The sequence below is a fragment of the Scophthalmus maximus genome, chromosome 15, assembly GCF_022379125.1.
Source record: "Scophthalmus maximus strain ysfricsl-2021 chromosome 15, ASM2237912v1, whole genome shotgun sequence".
NCBI classification, from domain to species: Eukaryota; Metazoa; Chordata; class Actinopteri; order Pleuronectiformes; family Scophthalmidae; genus Scophthalmus; species Scophthalmus maximus.
The window spans coordinates 7,694,356-7,712,728 of record NC_061529.1 but is presented as its reverse complement, the minus strand read 5'-3'; the positions used below and the strand labels follow the sequence as shown (position 1 = coordinate 7,712,728).

At 45.8% G+C, this 18,373-nt stretch overlaps 1 long non-coding RNA gene across 1 annotated transcript; it reads left to right on the top strand.

Annotated features, from left to right (window-relative positions):
- Nucleotides 1–966: 966 nt before the first annotated feature.
- On the top strand, nucleotides 967–7,699 carry LOC118286766. The gene is made up of 5 exons (XR_007032210.1): nucleotides 967–1,199; nucleotides 2,573–2,822; nucleotides 3,280–3,384; nucleotides 5,810–5,884; nucleotides 6,814–7,699. It is a non-coding gene; the product is annotated as an uncharacterized LOC118286766 (long non-coding RNA).
- The last annotated feature ends 10,674 nt before the right edge of the window (nucleotides 7,700–18,373 follow it).

Genomic DNA, 18,373 nt, shown 5'->3' with positions numbered 1-18,373 from the left:
CTGCGAGTCCCACGCCTGTGCACAATGATGTCACACAATCTTGCGTAATCATGTTTTGTGTTATGTTAAATACCATAAAAGTCATGTACACTGCAAGGGTGGGGCTGACATATTCCTTTAACTCACTGAATGACCTCAAGCTAATTTAACTGCAGCGCAACACGGTGATTGGTTTAGTGCGACTCTGACGAGGATGCCGTGTGATCACAAATGTCAGCGTGTTATGTGTTATTTGTTTGTGTTCTCACTGATGTCACTTTTAATGTGAGCGAACATTAAACTGAAGAGTGCATAATAAAACGACAAACACAGTCTGACAGTTGTGCCATTATGTTACCAGCACTTGAAGGATAATTCAACTTCTTGGATCTTACTTTTGTAGTTTTGCAAGAGTTCTACGGCTAAAAATAAGGTTGGACTCACAGTCAATTGCAGAGATCTGGGAATGCAATAACTTGTGCTCAAAGTGGTTGGATAGGATAAGAAACACAGGCAGTCATATCAGGGTTTTTAAAAACATTTAGGGTAGTTACATTTTATAAATATGAATTGGAAAATTATGTATGCTTCAGTGGCATCACATGCATGTGTAAATAGTTATATGACACTAAAGACAAAAGAAAAAACAAAACAGAAATTGAATCCGACAGACATTCATTATCATGACACACCAAACAACAATGATGAAGATTTTCCCTCTTGAAAGCTTTTTTTTTTGAAGTCTTGGCTATAAGGGAAAACAATTCAAAACTTCCTCACTAATGCAAATCAAAAGTTAACCACATTTTTCTACAGATAAGTACTTTGATTTTTCAACCCAAAGACTCACTTGTGCCATTCTGCAAATCAGTTCCTGTCTGCAATGAGGAGTGAGAGGTCCTGTTTTCCCTGTAAAATCTTTGTTTTTAACAAAGACAACACAGCGTCTGTAACAGAAGCCTCTGATTGGTCAAGTGGATCTAAAATGGATGGCTAGAAGTCAGCTACCAACAACAGGAGCCTTTTACGTGTTGAAAAACGGGATAAAAATGATCATCGAAGTCATTCAATGTTGGATCTATCGTCACGGACGTGTTGTACAACGTCCCAGAAAAGACACTGAAGTTCCAGGCCGCACTACAAATCTTCTGAAAGGGCCACGATCACAAGGAAGCCCTGCCTGGAACGGCACAAGTGTTAGCTTCCCATCAAAACAAGCCGTAAGTTGCTGCCATAAAGTGATCAAATGTTACTAGGACTTTTATAAAATGACGCATTTTCTGTCGCATACGACATGTTCGAGCTCAGACAGTTGATGCCAATTGTGTGGTATAGTATGGTATGATATGTACAGAATGTAAAACAGAGGCATTGAATATTTGTTGTGACTAATATATTGTGATAGTTTTCATCACTTTGAAATTGAAATGTTGATGGTGTCATGGCCAATAGCCCTCTGTTGGATTTAATTAGTTTGTGGCGACAGTATTTGGACCAAAGAGAGGAACTGAGGAAGCAGATCGTGGTGCACAGTATAAATGAATTAGTTGGTGAAATACAGTATCCATGTGTGTGTGTGTGTCTGTATACAATATATACAGCCTGGCTACATTTACATTTGACAGTTGTGGTCATGATGATATGTACATGTTAAGGCACCGCATGCATTTACAACTACAGACAGACAGACAGTAGATGTTTTGATTTTACACTGAAATATTTGTTGGTGGAATCACTTTGCTCTGGGTTTAGTTTTGCGTCTGCATTTATTCACACTGACAAATATATAGAATATCACCAGATGTCCCCTTCTACCACTGCAGCAGAGTAAAATCTCCTATTGTGATCCATCACCTTTACGGCAAGTCGGGCTCGATCGTGACAGAGAAATATCACGTCCAAGACGAGCGACACCATCTGTATCGCAACACCTGGCATTTATCTGCCAACGAGATAAACACAAATATTCACACATCATTCTGGGCAAAACTCGTAAACACGTCACACACTCCCGGTTGTCGGAGATTAGCCGGACTATCTCCTGCCTGCTCTGACACGATGAGGGAGATAGGTCTTTGGAAATGACATTTTTGCCAGCAGACTGTAAAGACCTTTACGTGACAACAGAGCATCTCCCCTGACGTTTCGGTGCAAGAGGGGAGAGAAGATTGAGATCAGACGTGCGGCCGCCCTGCTCCCATCTTGTATCAGTGTTGACATTTCATTCAGTGTTTTATATCATGTCAGAATGCGGTTTTGAAAATCTGCCACTGACATGGCGGCTCTGAGACTGAGCTGTGGAAAACAGACCTGAATGAATCTTGTGTTTTTTCGGCTGTTCAACATTTCCAAGCCAAACATGAATGGTCCCTGATATTCCGTATAAATGACAAGCATGTGCATGCGCTCACGGATCGCACACAAATCCTGAAATGAATCAAAGACAGTGAGATAAAAACTTCCAACTGCCTCTTTCATCTGGTTTGTTTAGAATTTTTCCATCTCGTGTTTATCCCTCGAGCGAAACTATGCATCTTGTTTTGCAATCATCCTGCCTTTAATCTGTTTGGGACATTGTCTCCCCTTCTATCAGTACCCAGGTGAGTTATCGCAGCAGCCGTGCATCCTGCCAAGCGTGGGGTTTCACAGCTCAGGGGCCACTATCTGGACTCGAGCTTAGCACCTATCTTCACATGTGGGCCGGAGGGCGGACATGTCCACAGCTCACAAGATCAGACACGGCACCGAGCCGTGCCATGATACCCCTCGTCTAAGATGATGTTGCAAACCTCGGGAAGATTACAGATGAGCAGATTGGAGATGTCAAACATGCGATGAAGCAGGTAGGCGTTACTCTGGGGCAAGGGAGGGAGGCAAAATGAAAATGAGACGTTCTGCTTCCAAGCAGAACATATTTGGGTTTCTAGCACCTAACTGGGAAAAGATGCTTTTACTTAATGCCCTGTTTAAAACTCTAGACTTTGAATTAAAAAAAAAAAATACTATGAAGATCAAACATATGCAGATAAAATCATTGAACTTATGACATGTTTAGAGAATCATTCTTACAAGGAAAGTTGGGGTGCATCATAAATCAGCATAAATGTCCAACCATATGATCATAATGTGTGGTCTCGTGGTTTTGTTCAGTCAGGATAGTCGTTGCATGCAAGAATAACCGGAGAAATTGAGCTTGAGGGTTCATTGTCAAAATTAGAAAAGCCAGAACTTGGTCCACTTGTTGCACTATTTTCTTTTCTAAGATTTCAATAACAATTTGAGATCCACTTCCTTCCCCAGCGATTTTGCTCGTAGGTGGTCAGTGATCATTCCGCCTTAACAGGAAATCGCAGTCACATGATGAGGAACACCGTGAGATATGGCCGAAAGCTTAAAAAGAACAAAGTATGTGGTCCTTTAATGAGATTCCCCCCCCCCCCCCCCCCCGCCAGTTTTTTATAAAAGAATGGCTTCTGACACTGCCTCCCCCTCTTCCCTGCTTTCCTCGTGTTTCATGTCTATTTGTGTGTGTGTGTGTGTGTGTGTGTGAGAGAGAGATCTTCCAGTCAACTCAACAAGCTCGTGCGATACAAAACGCCTGCTCACTCGCCAGATATTGTTACCATTGCCATAGAGACGTCAAGGTCAAGTTCTCCGCTCTTTGCAAGTTTGTTTTGTGCTCACCGGCGCTTTGCTAATCCCGTGTTCTGCCTGTGCCTCATGATCATGACACCTGCCTGCCTCCGTATACCTGCCACATCCATCCCTGTCTGCATCTAAAAAAGGCCTGTTTTTCCCCAGTACGCTTTCCCTCCAGTCCCGACGGGCGGTTGCTCCGACCCACCGCTCTGCTCCCCCACTACGGTCCCTCAACCAAATCGGCCAGCGGAGCCACCAAACCCATCTGCAAATCTCGTGCAATGAATTGCGTAAATTTTTTCTTCCTGACTCCTGGCCTGTGTTAGCAATTGTGGTCCAAAAGAAGGACCTGTCGTACCGCTATCTGTTTCATGCAATAAATGTGTCATGGACGCGGTACGATATTTACGGAAACCTGTCTTCATTTAAAAACCGCTTTCTACTGAAACACTTTACTGCATTGGCCTGCAGCACGAGTTTCCCTCTCAGGGTTCTTACAGGGTGAGTCAATTACAATTTTTGAGTTCATAAGTGTTTGTGAGTCACATTGTTGGTCCTTGTTCTCCGTGAGTCACCTATAGAGCAGCCATTACATTTCCCGCAAAGCCACTTTCTCGTACCCATGGTTTGGACAGAATAACTCCCCTAATTGACCTCTGGTTGGTGTTTGCAGTTTAAGTTTTGTCTGTGTAGCGTCACCCAGCAGGCAACATGAACTAATGACAATCTCTCCCTCTCTCTTTCTCTCTCTCACTCCTGATGGGGGTGGTGTTTTACCCAGTACAAGTGCCACCCTCACTTCTTTATTTTTAAATCTTATGGGATCCTAAAGCCACAGGCACAAAGTCACAACATTAATTGGATGAGTACTCCATGGCCTGTAAGTTAGTAAGCCAAGTGAGGAAGAAAACAGTCACTAAGGCCACATCCACACCAAGTCGGATAAATCTGGGACCCCTTGTTTCCGAGAGAAAATTATTTCCATCCCACCCCAGTGTTTTCAACAAGTTGTTGTTGTTTTCGCTCCCTCCCCACATTTAAACCCCAGAACAACACTCAAATGACTGAAATCTGTCTTTCTAAATAATCTTTTAAGTGAGAAAGTATTGTAGCCATTAAGGTTCTTCAAGACAGCAAGAGGTAAACATTTTGACTGAGACATGGCAACACAGACGTGTTCTTTTTGATGAATGGGTGGCACATCTTCCCCAGCTGCCACCTACATCTGATCTGACCTATAGTATGAATGTAATGTAATGTAATGTGATACACGTTGCTACCATGCACCGACTCTAATCCCCTCGCACGAACCAAATGAGCCAGGTTCTATCTTGGGGAAATTGCTGTCGCTGCAACCCATGCATGGCTTAACCAAGGCAAGGGTTTGTTTGAGCAAGTTGTTTTGGCTAAAAGTAGCTGTGAGTAGCATCATCATTATCATCACTACCATCTGACATCAGATCTCCATCCATCATCTACCGCTTTATCCATTTAAGGGTCACGGGGGGGGGCTGGAGCCAATCCCAGCTAACATTGGGCGAGAGGCGGGGTTCACCCTGGACAGGTCGCCAGCCTATCGCAGGGCCACATACAGAGACGAACAACCATTCACTCTCACACCTATGGTCAATTTAGAGTCTCCAATTAACCTAACCCCATTCTGCATGTCTTTGGACTGGGGGAGGAAGCCGGAGAACCCGGTGAGAACCCACGCATACACGGGGAGAACATGCAAACTCCACACAGAAAGGCCCCTGGTTGGTTTGAACCGGGATTCGAACCCTTTCTTCTGTGAGGTGAAAGTGCTTACCACTACGCCACCGTGCAGCCCCTGACATCAGATCTATTTGATACAAAGGAGGTGACAGTGGCAACTACTCACAGACCGAAAAAGTACCCTCATCTGAACGGGAGCAGACTGACACGGAACGCAATGTTTTTCGACTGAACAAGTCGTAATTTGATCACCACTCTGCATCCAATCTAGTGTTTGGGTCAAACTCTTTTTTATTGGGTGCGAAGGATGGTTGCCTAATGTGGATGGAAGCCATGGGTCTTTAGATTTAGTCAGGTTACTGAGGACATGGCCTGAATCATCCGTATTTGTGCCGTCATAAACGTTTCTCTGTCCCCTCTGTGCGCCTCTATCTCCGAGGTGCTGAGAGCAGAGATTTTGGTTCCATCATCACAGGCAGAGTGGCTGCAGACAGGAAGAACTGGCCCATCTGCTGATGTAGTTATGCTGCTGGTGCTGACTACAGAGGACGTGAGGGTTTTTTCTTTTTTTCTCTTTTTTTGGAGGGCTGTTTTTGTTATTTAGCATCAACAACAGACTGCTTTTCAATTCAGTGCAGTTGAATTCAGTGTGTTCTTTATTGACATGATAAAAAGAACAGAATACGGATACGCACACAGTGGGTGGACACAAAATCACGACCACCTGTACAATCTAATGCAATACACCACGATAACCCCCTCTGTGAGGCTTGTGATGTTGGTACTCTGTCTCTGTGGTGACTTGTGAGGCCACCGTCTGCGTTTGTATCAGATTCTATCATGTGCATACCCTCACATTATGAGCTACAAAGTCGCCCCACACTTCACCGAAATCTTTAAGTCACGTGGACAAAGAACACACTCACTCTGATGGAAGAAAAGTATATTTTAGAGAAGCCATGCTTCTGTACATACACCAACACCACAATGGACACACACACACACACACACACACACACACACACACATAGACTTCAAAGGAAGCAGAAATTACAGCCTGCGTACTAACTGGGGCCTGGCATACTCTCCTTGGCTCTCTCCTTGGTTCTCCTTTATCTGAAATAAATACGCCCACAAATACAAAACAGGCAAATATGAAAAAACAAACAATGAAACACATGTTTTCCTTACAGTCTGAAGCCATTGTTTTTCATATCTGAGACAGACGGGTGTATTTGTTTTGTTTTTTAAATCAATGTGAGTTATTGGTATGACTGCAGCATGCACAACTTTTTTTTCTAATGAGAAACCCAGTACACACTTTTATGTATTAATTCAGATAATGAAAAAAAAAAAAAAAGATGCTCACTGGCACATATATCATTCACAGTTGTTGATGTTGTGCTTGGATAAGATACCCACATGTGCAGATGAGAAGATGTTCCTTTCCTCACGCTTTATTTTTCTTTTTTCTTTCAGCATCACCGTCTGAGATTAGCGACACGCACAGTGCCAATCCTGCATGTTGGCAACCGGATAACAGCCTGCGAAAGTTCAGAAATGTTTACAGCAACACGCTCCCAGAGTTCGTGTTCCCACTGCTCAGCCGCGAGCTGTTAGTATCTCGTTGTGCTTCTTCAAATTTGATGGAGCGATGGTTTCACTTTGGGCAAATGTGGGAATCATATTTCCAAGGATTGTCACAATAGGATTTTCTTCCCTGGAGGCCAAGTTAAGCAGAGCCATTCCAGGGATTCTTGGACTCTGCTGCTTGGACCACCGTCCATGAGAGCACATAGGAGGCAACCTTCAATCTTTTAAAGATGGGGTCTGAACATCTGAGCGTTCGGAGCTGCACAAAATGTTTTTGACGTGTCAAGCGGCCACACTTGACACGTTAGAGAGCGGCATGTTTTTTTAAGTGCTGTGGGTTCGTAAAGTACATCTGCTTTCTTTGTTGTTGTTTGTTTTTTTTCTTTTTTTCTTACAGAGAAATGTTCTCTCTCATCTTTTTCTTCCGCTGTAAATCAGAGACCGCAATGGCACGATGAATAAAAAAGTCAGGGACAGCACAGCTCTGTTGCGCATCTAGCGAGAGCAACGTCTGTGTTTACGCTTTCATACATTTGTTTGTCCCGACATTTGTCTGTTGGCCTCCGCTATCCGTCATTTGACTTGTTTTTATTTTCAAAACACTTGGCATGCTTGTAAGTACACACACAGGACGGATGGAGGGGAATAGCATGTCCTTGTTAGTATAAATGATTAAATTCATCCTCCTTGTAAACTAAATGTTTGAGGGAAATTGCGGTGGATATCATCAATTTACTCTTTTGCTTTTCTTCCTCTTTGACTTTGAAGAGCGTTCCCACTGCCTGATTGCTATTAAAACTGTGGAAAGATTGGGTAAGCTATTACGCTGGTAGTCCCCCCCCCCCCCCCACCCCCCCACACGCCATGCTGTTTTCGGTATAGTTTCTCTTACAACTATTTTCAATAACCAAGTCTATTCCAAACACACACGCACATAAAGAGCCAGCTGGATGAGGCCCACCCCGCAGCCTGATCTTGTTAGCGGTGCGGTGCGTAGTGCGGCCACACCTCAGGAGAAGAAAAGATGGGACAGAAAGAGAGCAGTGCTCGGGTATCGACCCCTAGTCTCTCTCACGTTATCTCGGGGGGCTCTGCGGTTGTTTCGCCTGCCCGATGCCGAGCCGTGACTTCCACTACGCACGCAGTCATGGCCGTCACTCATTCTGCCACGTGTGGGCACAAACGCGTGTTCACTCGGATGCATCTACACAGAGGGTCGCTGCCGGATCAAATGATGTCTTAATCAGTCGACATTATAACTGCTAACGTCTTGCGTGACAGTGAGAGTGATGTTTCCTAAAAAATATTAATAGAAGGCCCAAAACAAGCCTTTATTATAGGTGGTTAAATAGTTTGTCTTCGCTTTCCCAAACCATCCATGTATGAGTGATACACAAACTGTGAGTCTTAACTGAAAGTACTTACTTACGACTACTCATTAGCCATGAGAAAATTGTGGACGTGTTATAAAGAAAACCAACACTTCTCGTTGGCGAAAAAGTGGGATGTGAACCGCACTCTTCAGTTTCAAAGTCTAGCCCTTTGTGTCATCACGCACTGTTGCGCATGTGTTTGCACGTCGAAACACAGTCTTTCGTGTAAGCCGCACGCAACGCCGGCATCTTTAAGTGTAAGCACGGGCCACCATTCGATTTCACAGTGTCAACGCGCCGCCCTCAGCGCTCCAGAGGAGAAGCAATTCCGCAGATTCTCACATCCCGGTGAGGCCGGTCCAGTCCGTTTCGGGACAGGTGTTCAATGACATGCCTCCACTGTATCACTAGACGCCTGTCGTTGGACACCTGTAGCACTTAACGGGAGACAGTGGATGATACAGTGTTGGTTTTATTTACATACCTCAGCCATTAGTGCCGTTGGGTATGATAATACGTGCTCACCAAAGTAAATAGTAGTCATGGCCGGTACCTTGGCCACAGGGGCGCCCCGGCATTCGGCAATAACTTATGTGAGGGCAGCTTTATCAATATTAGCCAGACGTCCTAGTCATGAAAACAAAACCCAAGTTGCAGACCTCCGCCGAGCTTGAACAATCCCCCACCTATATGCTGTTTCACAAACCTCGCAATGGAAGATTCCCTCAAAAGATTTCTGCTTCCAGATCCAGATGTGGATCCCTCCCAAAATTGAATCAGCTCTCACCATGGCCGACACCTATCTTTAATGAAATGTTCGTCCGAATCCATTACTTTTCGAGTAATCCTGCAAGCTGACAAACAAAGACACAGACAAACTGAACCAGTCACACAGCCTTCTTGCTGGAGGCTGTTTTTTTCCACAATGCTATGACATTATAATACAGATTTCTTCCTTTGCATCTGGAGAGAGCATGTTTTTATTTCAAGACGGCTCTTATAGGCAGAAAAAAAAACACAAGCATAACATGAGCACAAGCATAACAACATGCTCACATTTTTCAGGAGAGGACCGTCTCAAGGCACATGTGTAACTACAATTTACAGAAATCTGATTTAGATTAGGCCGCACTAATGCATGCAGGTTACAGTGGAACAGAGCGGAGCAACATATTGCCTGGGAGGGGGTAGAGAGTAATGGTGTGCGTGTGTGTGTGTGTGTGTGTGTGTGTGTGTGTGTGTGTGTGTGTAGGGGGGTGGGCTGGGGCTGAGCTCACAGCTGGGAGAATGGTGTGCTAACCCTGCCAAAGCCTCAGCACATGACTCCCACCACTTGTCAAAATCACCATGTGTGCAATAATGTGATTACAGTCTGGTTACTATTATGATTTAAAACAACAGCTTGAGCGGAATGGAAGAAACGCACTGCCCCACAGAATGTGTGTGTGTGTGTGTGTGTGTGTGTGTGTGTGTGTGTGTGTGCAGGTGTGTGTGTTGGAGGGTAAGAGAGGGGCTGGAATGGGGGGGGGTTATGGGTAACAGGAGTAGGGAGGGAGCGTGTTGGATTTGTGCCCCGGTACCCTCCCTTCATTCTCCCATCTATGCCCTGCAGGGGGACACTGCGTTGGGGTTTCAGGGTGACTGTCTGGGTCTTGTCATGGATTTACAAGTCGGGGGAACACTGTATGTCATTTTCTCCCCCTCTGTAGCCCCTTACACTATCCACATCCTCCCCCTTCCTTTCATTCCAGGTTACACAATCACTGCACTGCACACAAGGGGTTGTCATCACAGGTGCAGCCGAGATTGGCCAGGATAAAGGAACGCTTCCAGCTCAAGATGTTTTTCCCCTCTCTGTTCTTTTTTCCTCGTTCCCTCTACTTTATTGTTTTCCCTTTTCTTTTCATATCCTATAATTTCTTGTTTTCCTCATATTTGTAGACTCCATACTGACCCATTTCCTTCTGCTCACTGCTTCCTGTTCTCTGGCAAATTAAGGCCTTTTTTTTTTAGGAAGGGAAAAATCCAGTCAATCTTGCCCGCCACCACAAAGGGTTTGTCCTTTTGCCGTGTTTAAAACACGACTCTGTCCCCTCCAGCTACCCCATCCAGCTAGGAGTTCAGCCCAAACTATCACTCATAGCCCCTTGAAGGTGCCTGCCCTTTGGCTCACTCCTGAGGAACAGTCAGGCGGCCAGCAGAGCAAAGGTGTGAGATCACCAATTTGCCAAAACTGTGAGTATGTGTCTGCTTGTAATTACGCAGGAAGGTCTTTCAGCCACGCGGCCGCAGAGAGTGGTGAGCCTCCTTTCTGGTGGTACAGCCTTGGCCGCAGGGCCAAATGGAAAAGGGAGAGGGAGGGACGGAGGAAGGGAGGCAGCGAGGGAGGAGTGTAAACTGTAACCAGGCAGCCCAGCATGTTAGAAGCTGGACCCGATCCACACGATGCCGGCTGGGCATGAAGGCAGCTATAACGATTCCCTCCTGGGCATCTGGAAGTGGGAGAGAGAGAATGAGTGAGGCCCACAATGCCACCCATCTCGGAGCTCAGCTAAGGAAAACAAATGCCAGCGGTCACAGAGAGGGGATTTCCGGTTAGAGTCACCTAATACCTCCTTGGAATCTCAGAGGTTTGGAATCCGGAGTTGAGGAAGAGCTGGGGCTGGTATAAACCACACGGCCGCACTGTAATTCTACTTTTAAGTTTCGACTCCGTATTAAACTCTGTCGGCCTAGCATCAGGCTCCATCTCTCTCGCTCTCTCTCTCTCTCTCTGCCGGCTTAGCTCAGATGAAGGAGCAACAGTAGATTTCACTGAGAAGAATAGAAAGATCAAGTGAGTTATCCAGTTTTACAAATCAGCAAAATCCCCGAGCGTTTGACTTTTCCCACAACTGATCCTCATTTGTAAGACATTGCTTCTGTAAACTGCGGGACAGATCCAGTCAGTGTGCACAGCCTCAGCCCTCAAGCCCAGTTTCAGGATGTGTGCGATGTGTGTGAGACCTGAGCTAATCAGGTGCAGCAGTCGCTACTCGCAAGCAGAATTATTCAGGAGCCCTGGTCAGCGGGGGCCTTGCCCTAATTCTTTCACCAAGTCCTTTTTCATCACAGATGTTGTTAGACAGAAAAAACCCAGACTCCTCATAGAAATAGTTTCAAAAACTCCCTGTTGGCTTTTGTAGGGAGAGAACCGATTGTGAGGCATGTGTAAGGTCGTGTGTGCTGCGAGGTTTTGGTCCCATTGGTTTTATGGCCTCTTTTGTGTCTTGTGATGAAACATCTGTGCACATTTGTGCACGGACTACAGTCGAGAGCACTGGGTGCATACATGTCTCGCGTGTGTTAGGTGCGGCCCAGGCTGTTTACAGTCTGCGCTGTCACCAGAGTGGTACAGGTCCTGTGAGCGCTCCAGCCTCTCTAGTTCCTCTGAGCTCTTCAGTTCATGTGCTCCAGGGACCCTGTGGTGAGACAGCTGTCTGACAGAAGTGTGTACGTTTACAAAAACGTGCACATGTATGAGCCGTCTGCCTTGTCGGTGCTGCTCGTGGCCCATGCGACCCTTTGCCCCGATGCCGCGGCACGGTGTGAACGGGCGAGGTCGCCATCCGCTGCCGCCTGGCGGGAGTTGAGGCGTCTGTCTCGGCCGTGATGAATAGCAAGCACCTGCACAACTCACGGGAAACCGGAGGGATTGAGAGATGGAGAGGAGGAAAGAGAATGAGTGTGCGGCTCGGAAATTGGCAACAAGAGACCTCACCTGCTACGAGGCACGGAGCAGTAAAAAAAAAAAACGCCCCCTTGCTAAACCCCCGCCTGCCGCGGGAAAGCCACCCCAGCTCCCACCATCACACACACAGACACATGCGAGCTCAGCCCGCTTTATTTGAGATGTTTGTCTTGCTAATGTGCAGCACCTTAGGGAGAATCGGACTTAACGCAAGGAGACCGCAAACTCTGCGCTCTGCGCTCTTAATAGGGACTAACCACTCGCCAAGCTTGGCCAGAGCCGGATCGGGGAGTCTGAGGGGAGACAACCAGCGCGAGGGAGAGAGCGAGAGAAAGAGAGAGTGTGAATGAGTGATGATGAGGAGAGTGCGAGAGAGCGCAGGGTGGAGGAAGAGAGAGTACGAGATGGAGCGAGGGAGAGGAAGGTCAGGGATTGTTTTACAAACAGAATTCCTTGAATTAATCACCCTGTTTGAACAGCTGGCCCACTCAAGACAGGTCGTAACGGGATCCCTACATGGAAGTGCGGATTACAGACGCGGATTCGGCAGAAAAATATTAGCTGTCAAACGCCGCAGCCAAGAGGTGCAGAAGAAGGCCCCTGTTTCCTGGTGGTGAGAGAGCCGCGGACGAGGGGCGGGGGGGGGGGGGGGGTTTGCTGAACATGGCTCCCCGGGGAAACGGAGCCGCACCAGACAACGCAGGGGCCCTGCGGAGGCACCTCGGGCCAGGGGGCAGCCCCCCAAGGCCAGCGGTCGTCTCACAGGGCCGAGCCTGGTGCAGCGGTCTGGGAAGGGGGTTCAGATTTAGGGTCAGGCTCCGATATGGGACTGGAAACTTTGAGACCCCCATGTTAGCATTTATGTACGGGCCGCACATAAACAAGCGATAGCAGCTGTCAAGCGAGTATGCAGCAGTGTCCTAGTGGTACATGTTTATTATCGATGTCCCTGCGGAGGGATTGACATCATGGTTGTGAACAGGGCTGTGAAATAGTTGGCTACCTACTCTTTATAAATAAATACATTTTGTATGTAGGTCAGATTGCAGACAGGTCATTGGCATTTTGAAGGGAGGCTGGGAATTACATTTATTCACAAATATTCATCAGTGAAAGATTTACATGACATGAGTGTTCTGCGAAATCCCCTGTTTGGGTACAGCTTTTTCAGACAAAAAGCAATTTCATAGACACAATCACACAGTTTTGCTCGCATATGATGTTGCATGTTGGTATATTTTTCCAACTAAATTGATATTGTATGCACATTCATTACTTCGCTGTCTGTTAGAATTTGAATGTTTGGTTCATCCAAACCCTGACACTCCCTCCCCCGACTAAGACAAAATAAGCAAGACTCCATTCAGGGCTGACAAACACAAACGTGAGACAGCCTCTCGTAGCAGAGCCGCTAGGTCAGCTCCAACACAGGTGTCCACAAAAGCTCTCTCAAAAGGCCAATAATGTGCTTTTAGTGAGCGTCAAAGCTCAGATTGGGAGTAATCTGAAATGCAAGAGTTTTCATTTAACACAGCTCGGCTCTGAAGCAGAAAAATACTTTTTCTTTTGATATTGATTTTACCTTGAACACAATTTGCAGCAGCCAACACTGTCCAGTTTTGCTGTGCCTCTGTTTTCTTGGTCTGACAGGCGACTAAAAATGGAGAACATTGACTTTGTCAGACTGTTCTGACAGTCTAAGAAAAAAGCCATGTAAAATCACGGTCCTCAATTTAAATTCTAATCCATTTGGTTGCACTTTATGGACGCGCTGAAGATACGAGGCATTGCCATGTTTACCCAGACATAATTGACCTGATAAATCCAACGATACTTGTACAACATGAAAAATACAATGCATCAAAAAGAAGGTAATTATGTGTGACTCAGTATATCAACATAAACCAGGTACATGTTACACACAAAAGCATCCTCACACCATTTCTGCTACGATGAGATGAATTTCCCAGAAAGTCTTTTCTCAGAAGATTTATGAACAAATGTTGTACCTACAAGAAAGCGTCTCCACTTCTTCTGCTCCTTCTTTCTTTCTCTCTCCCTCTCCTCGTGTCTTTGTCTCAATATCTCATTCTGTCCAAGTCGGTGCAGGAGGAGAAAAGGGAGTAATGTTGGCTCAGGTGCTTGATTGTCAGAACAATCACTTACACTGTATTTACATGTAGGGTAGGGAGGAAACAAATGTCCACCGACCACACACATGCACACACACACACACACACCTACACACACACACACACACACACACACACTGCATATACACACATAACAAAGATGCATCACTCTAATTGTGTAAACAGCAATATTACTTTCAGACCTTCCACCCAGCCTCCACTCCCCTGTCTCTCATGGCGATGATGTAATTACCAAGGCACTTAATTAGTCATTGAGAGACTTGGAGAGGACACAGCTACAAAATGAGACTCACCACTTCGTGAGGCTAAACCTGCTTTTACTTAATGAATGCTGATCACAGCCGCTGTCATTTTCGCAAAACAAAGCCAGGGCTGTTTTCAAAATGCAACATTCGACTGTATAAGCCAGTTCAGATGTACACCAGAAAGTGGAGACCTGCCTGGACAGTGGTGTCGGGGGGGGGGGGGGGGGGGGGCTTCTTTGAACATCTGTTGGACTCTCCTCTGAGAGCCCCATAAAATTTCACCTCAGAGTTTAGTGGTTCTTTTCTGGGTCTCTCTGTGCATCCCTATAGGGAGGCAGCAGCTTGTTCAGTGAACCATGTTCAGTTCAAAGCACAGAGAGGAGTTCGAGGAGTGTTGAGGACGATGATGTATAGCAGACTGGACCACCAGGGTCACGGCTTTGGTGTACCTCTTTTCTCTTTCCATCTCTCTCTCTCTGTATGTGTGTGTGTGTGTGTGTGTGTGTGTGTGTTTGTGTGTGTGCGTGTGCGTGTGTGTGTGTGCGTGTGACAAACAGCAGTATTAACTCTCAGGACCGGCCCCTCAAAACTGACACACACACACATTCCTACGTTTCCAACAGTGGACTTTACAATATTGACTACTATCTCCAAGGTCATTTTGAGGTAATTTACTCAGATTGACCCAGGGGATCTGTGTTGGAAATCTGTGAGTCACTAGAATTTTGAATATATAATTTATTTTACAATATATATATTTCTTAAACTATAGAACTTCATATGTCCTCCATCTACTGCTGATGCAAGCCCACATTCGAGGTTGCGTACTCATTCTCTGAAGCGGAATTTCAGTGTGTGTGCGCAGCATCTTTGCAGATCAAGTGGAAGGTGGGTGTCCCCCTAAAGTGGTTTGGTGACTAGTGTCTTTGTAATACACAAAAACCTCTGTGTATGTGTGTTTGTGTGTGAAAATACACATCCTCCCAGGACACTAAACAATAATTAATAGTATTGCGTAATGGCCTTTTGTTACAACCTGGTCATTACCTTCGTACTGTTCCTGCGCTTTAATGCTGGAAAAAACTAATTACACATATTCATAATCTGACAAGCATTAATAGACAACAAGCAAAGCTTAGAGGAAACAAATCTTACAACAATAATAATGACATCCAAGATTACATAATTTTGTCCTGTATAAATAATGAACAGCACCATGGGACTGTTTCAAAAAGCAGGGTTAACAGTATGATGACTACACTGAGGAAAATGCTGAAACATGATCAATAATTATGGCATCCATGGCAACTTTAAACAGTGATGAGTTCTGCTTGTGGAGGTAAGAATTTATCTCTCAAGTGACTCTACTTCTCACTTGATTTATAACATCAGAAAATATATTTCCTGAAGAGTTTATGGTCTCAACTGCTAGTTTCAAGTCGTCTTGATTACAGCATGATGTTCATTTTGTAAATTATGGTCCCATTTAGATTAAAATAGATGAGGAAGCACAGTTTTGGGGCGTGGATTGACAGTACCGTCCAATGGAGGCAGGTCATAGGTGTAGGGTGTACATGCCGTGGATGAGTTCTCAGTCAGGCCCAACCCACCTCCTCCTGCAAATATGGTTTTAAAACCCAAGATGGCACTGGCAAAAATGCTAAACTCAAAGTTTCAAAACGGCAGTTCACAAACCAATGCAATGGGTGACATCATGGTGGGTTGCCACTTGGTATATATTTCAATTTTAAATGCCTATTTCTTGCGACCCCTAGTTTGTAAACCAGACTGCAGGGTTAATTTTGTCGGACTTGGAAATCCCCCATAAGATTCACCTGTTTCCACTGGCTGAGTAATACTCACAATGAGTAAACTGAACTTCATGTGTAAAACGGGTGGAGTGCCTCTTTCAGGAAGCCGTACTTCAACTAGACCAAAACAGACAGTGGGTGTCATGTGAAACTTTGTGTATACTCACTGTGGCTTCGTTCATTTATTTATACTATACACCACTGGGGGTGCATTAAGAGGCTACGGTAACGTCCTGGGAAAAAAACTGGGAAAACTCAGAAAAAGAACAACAACACTGAGCGAGGAAAGATCAGAATCAGAATGTGAGGTCTGGCTTGTAAAATCTGACCAAGATATAAGTCTCACAGTACATCATGAGATGTTTGCACGGAGAGGATGTACCACAAGAGGGATGGAGATGCTTTTTCTGTGGGGTTCAAAAACCACTGCAGCATTTCAAGTTTTCTCCAAACGTGTCTTTGGAAGTAAACAACCGTTTGAGCAAACGTCAACCGTGAGAACATCACTCTCAATTACCAGGGTGCTTTCATGAGAGCATTTTGTGTTGCGTCGTGTGTGTGCTTGCTCTTGTGTTTTGTGACCACGCGTGTTATTGACGTATTCGCATGCCATTGCAGCGGTATGAGAAAGAGGCAGGTTATCTGTGCACATCTGTGAGTGCCCACCATGTTTGTATTACTTTGGCTGGCTTAGATAAGTTTCATGGGTTTGCTTCCATTCCTCGGAGAATGTGTTTTGAATGTATTTGTGTGTCTGTAAATTCACCAAACTTTCTTTCTTTCTTTCTTTCTTTCTTTTAAGCGGTTGCTTGTGTGTCTGCTCTTAATGAATACAGCCACGGGATAAACAGCTGCGTGATAAAGCAATTACAGTTTAGCACATATGTGATGCATAGGGCGGAAAGCAAGGGATGGAGATGGAGAGAACAGAAAGAGACCGACGGAGGGAGTACCAAAAAAAAAAGAAAGACAAAGCAAGAGATGACCAAAGAGACTCAAATGTTGCAGAGAAAGCAGGACATGCGAGGGTGATGCAGACCACTCGAGTGGCTCCCACGTCCCCCTGCTCTCTCCTTTGGACGACCCTGCTCCCCTCTGTCTGCATTGGGAGAAAGGAAACGGACGAAGGATTTACTGTTGGGTCCTGACTTGTACACATTCCTGGTGTTGTTTTTCTCCCCTCGGCCCCTCGGCCATACCAAAGGCCTCTAAAACAACAGGCTGTCAGGTTGTGACAGCTGGCTTCAAACAGCTCCTACAGCAGCCCTGCACCCAGGTTCCCAGCCTCACCATGGAGCTGTGTGATGGTTATACGTGTGTGTGTGTGTGTGTGTGTGTGTGTGTGTGTGTAGGGGTGGATAAGTATTTGTTTGGTCTGTACATGTGGATGTATGGCTGCTTGTATCGGTGTCTGTGTATCTATCACTTTGAGATAAGTAGGACTTCAGTCACTGAGACTTAACATTTAAATCCTTTGGTGGGTGTGTGTGTGTGTGTGCGTGTGCGTATTTGTGTGTGTGTGTGTGTGTGTCTGTGTCTGTGTGTCACATCCTTACACATACACACCCATCCTTAGTCCCAGCAGCGAGCACAGGTGGCAGAGTGCCTTTGAAGCACTGCGAGCCTTCTTATAATTCCCCTGGCCATCCAGGTGTGTGTGGGCTGGCCCCGTCTGTCTCAGCAAGAGAAGGCCCTTTTTGTCTGAGCTTTGTCAACCAGGGGAACACCACTGATCCCCATGACCACCCCCCCCCCCCCCCCCTCTCCTTAGAGTGCTACCACACCTCCGAGATACTCCCCAGCTTCAGATGTGGGAGCTGCGAGAAACCAAAGCTGCCTGGAGAATGGAGGGGCTGTGGAGGAGGGCGCTGCGGTGGTGCAGGAGGCGTGGGCGGGGATGAGGGCTCCTGAAGGTGAGCGGGAGCAGCCCCTCTTAGCACTAATGGGATAATTGTTTGCACTCCACAGGTGCTCAGCGTCCAAATGAGGTCACAGCTCAAGTGTGGCTCTTCAGAAATGGAGGAAGGTTGGAATCTTTTTTCTTTTTTTGTCTGAGAACTGGCAAGTGAGAAACAAACACACACACACACACACACACACACGAAACCATGCACACATGAATGATGGATAGTAA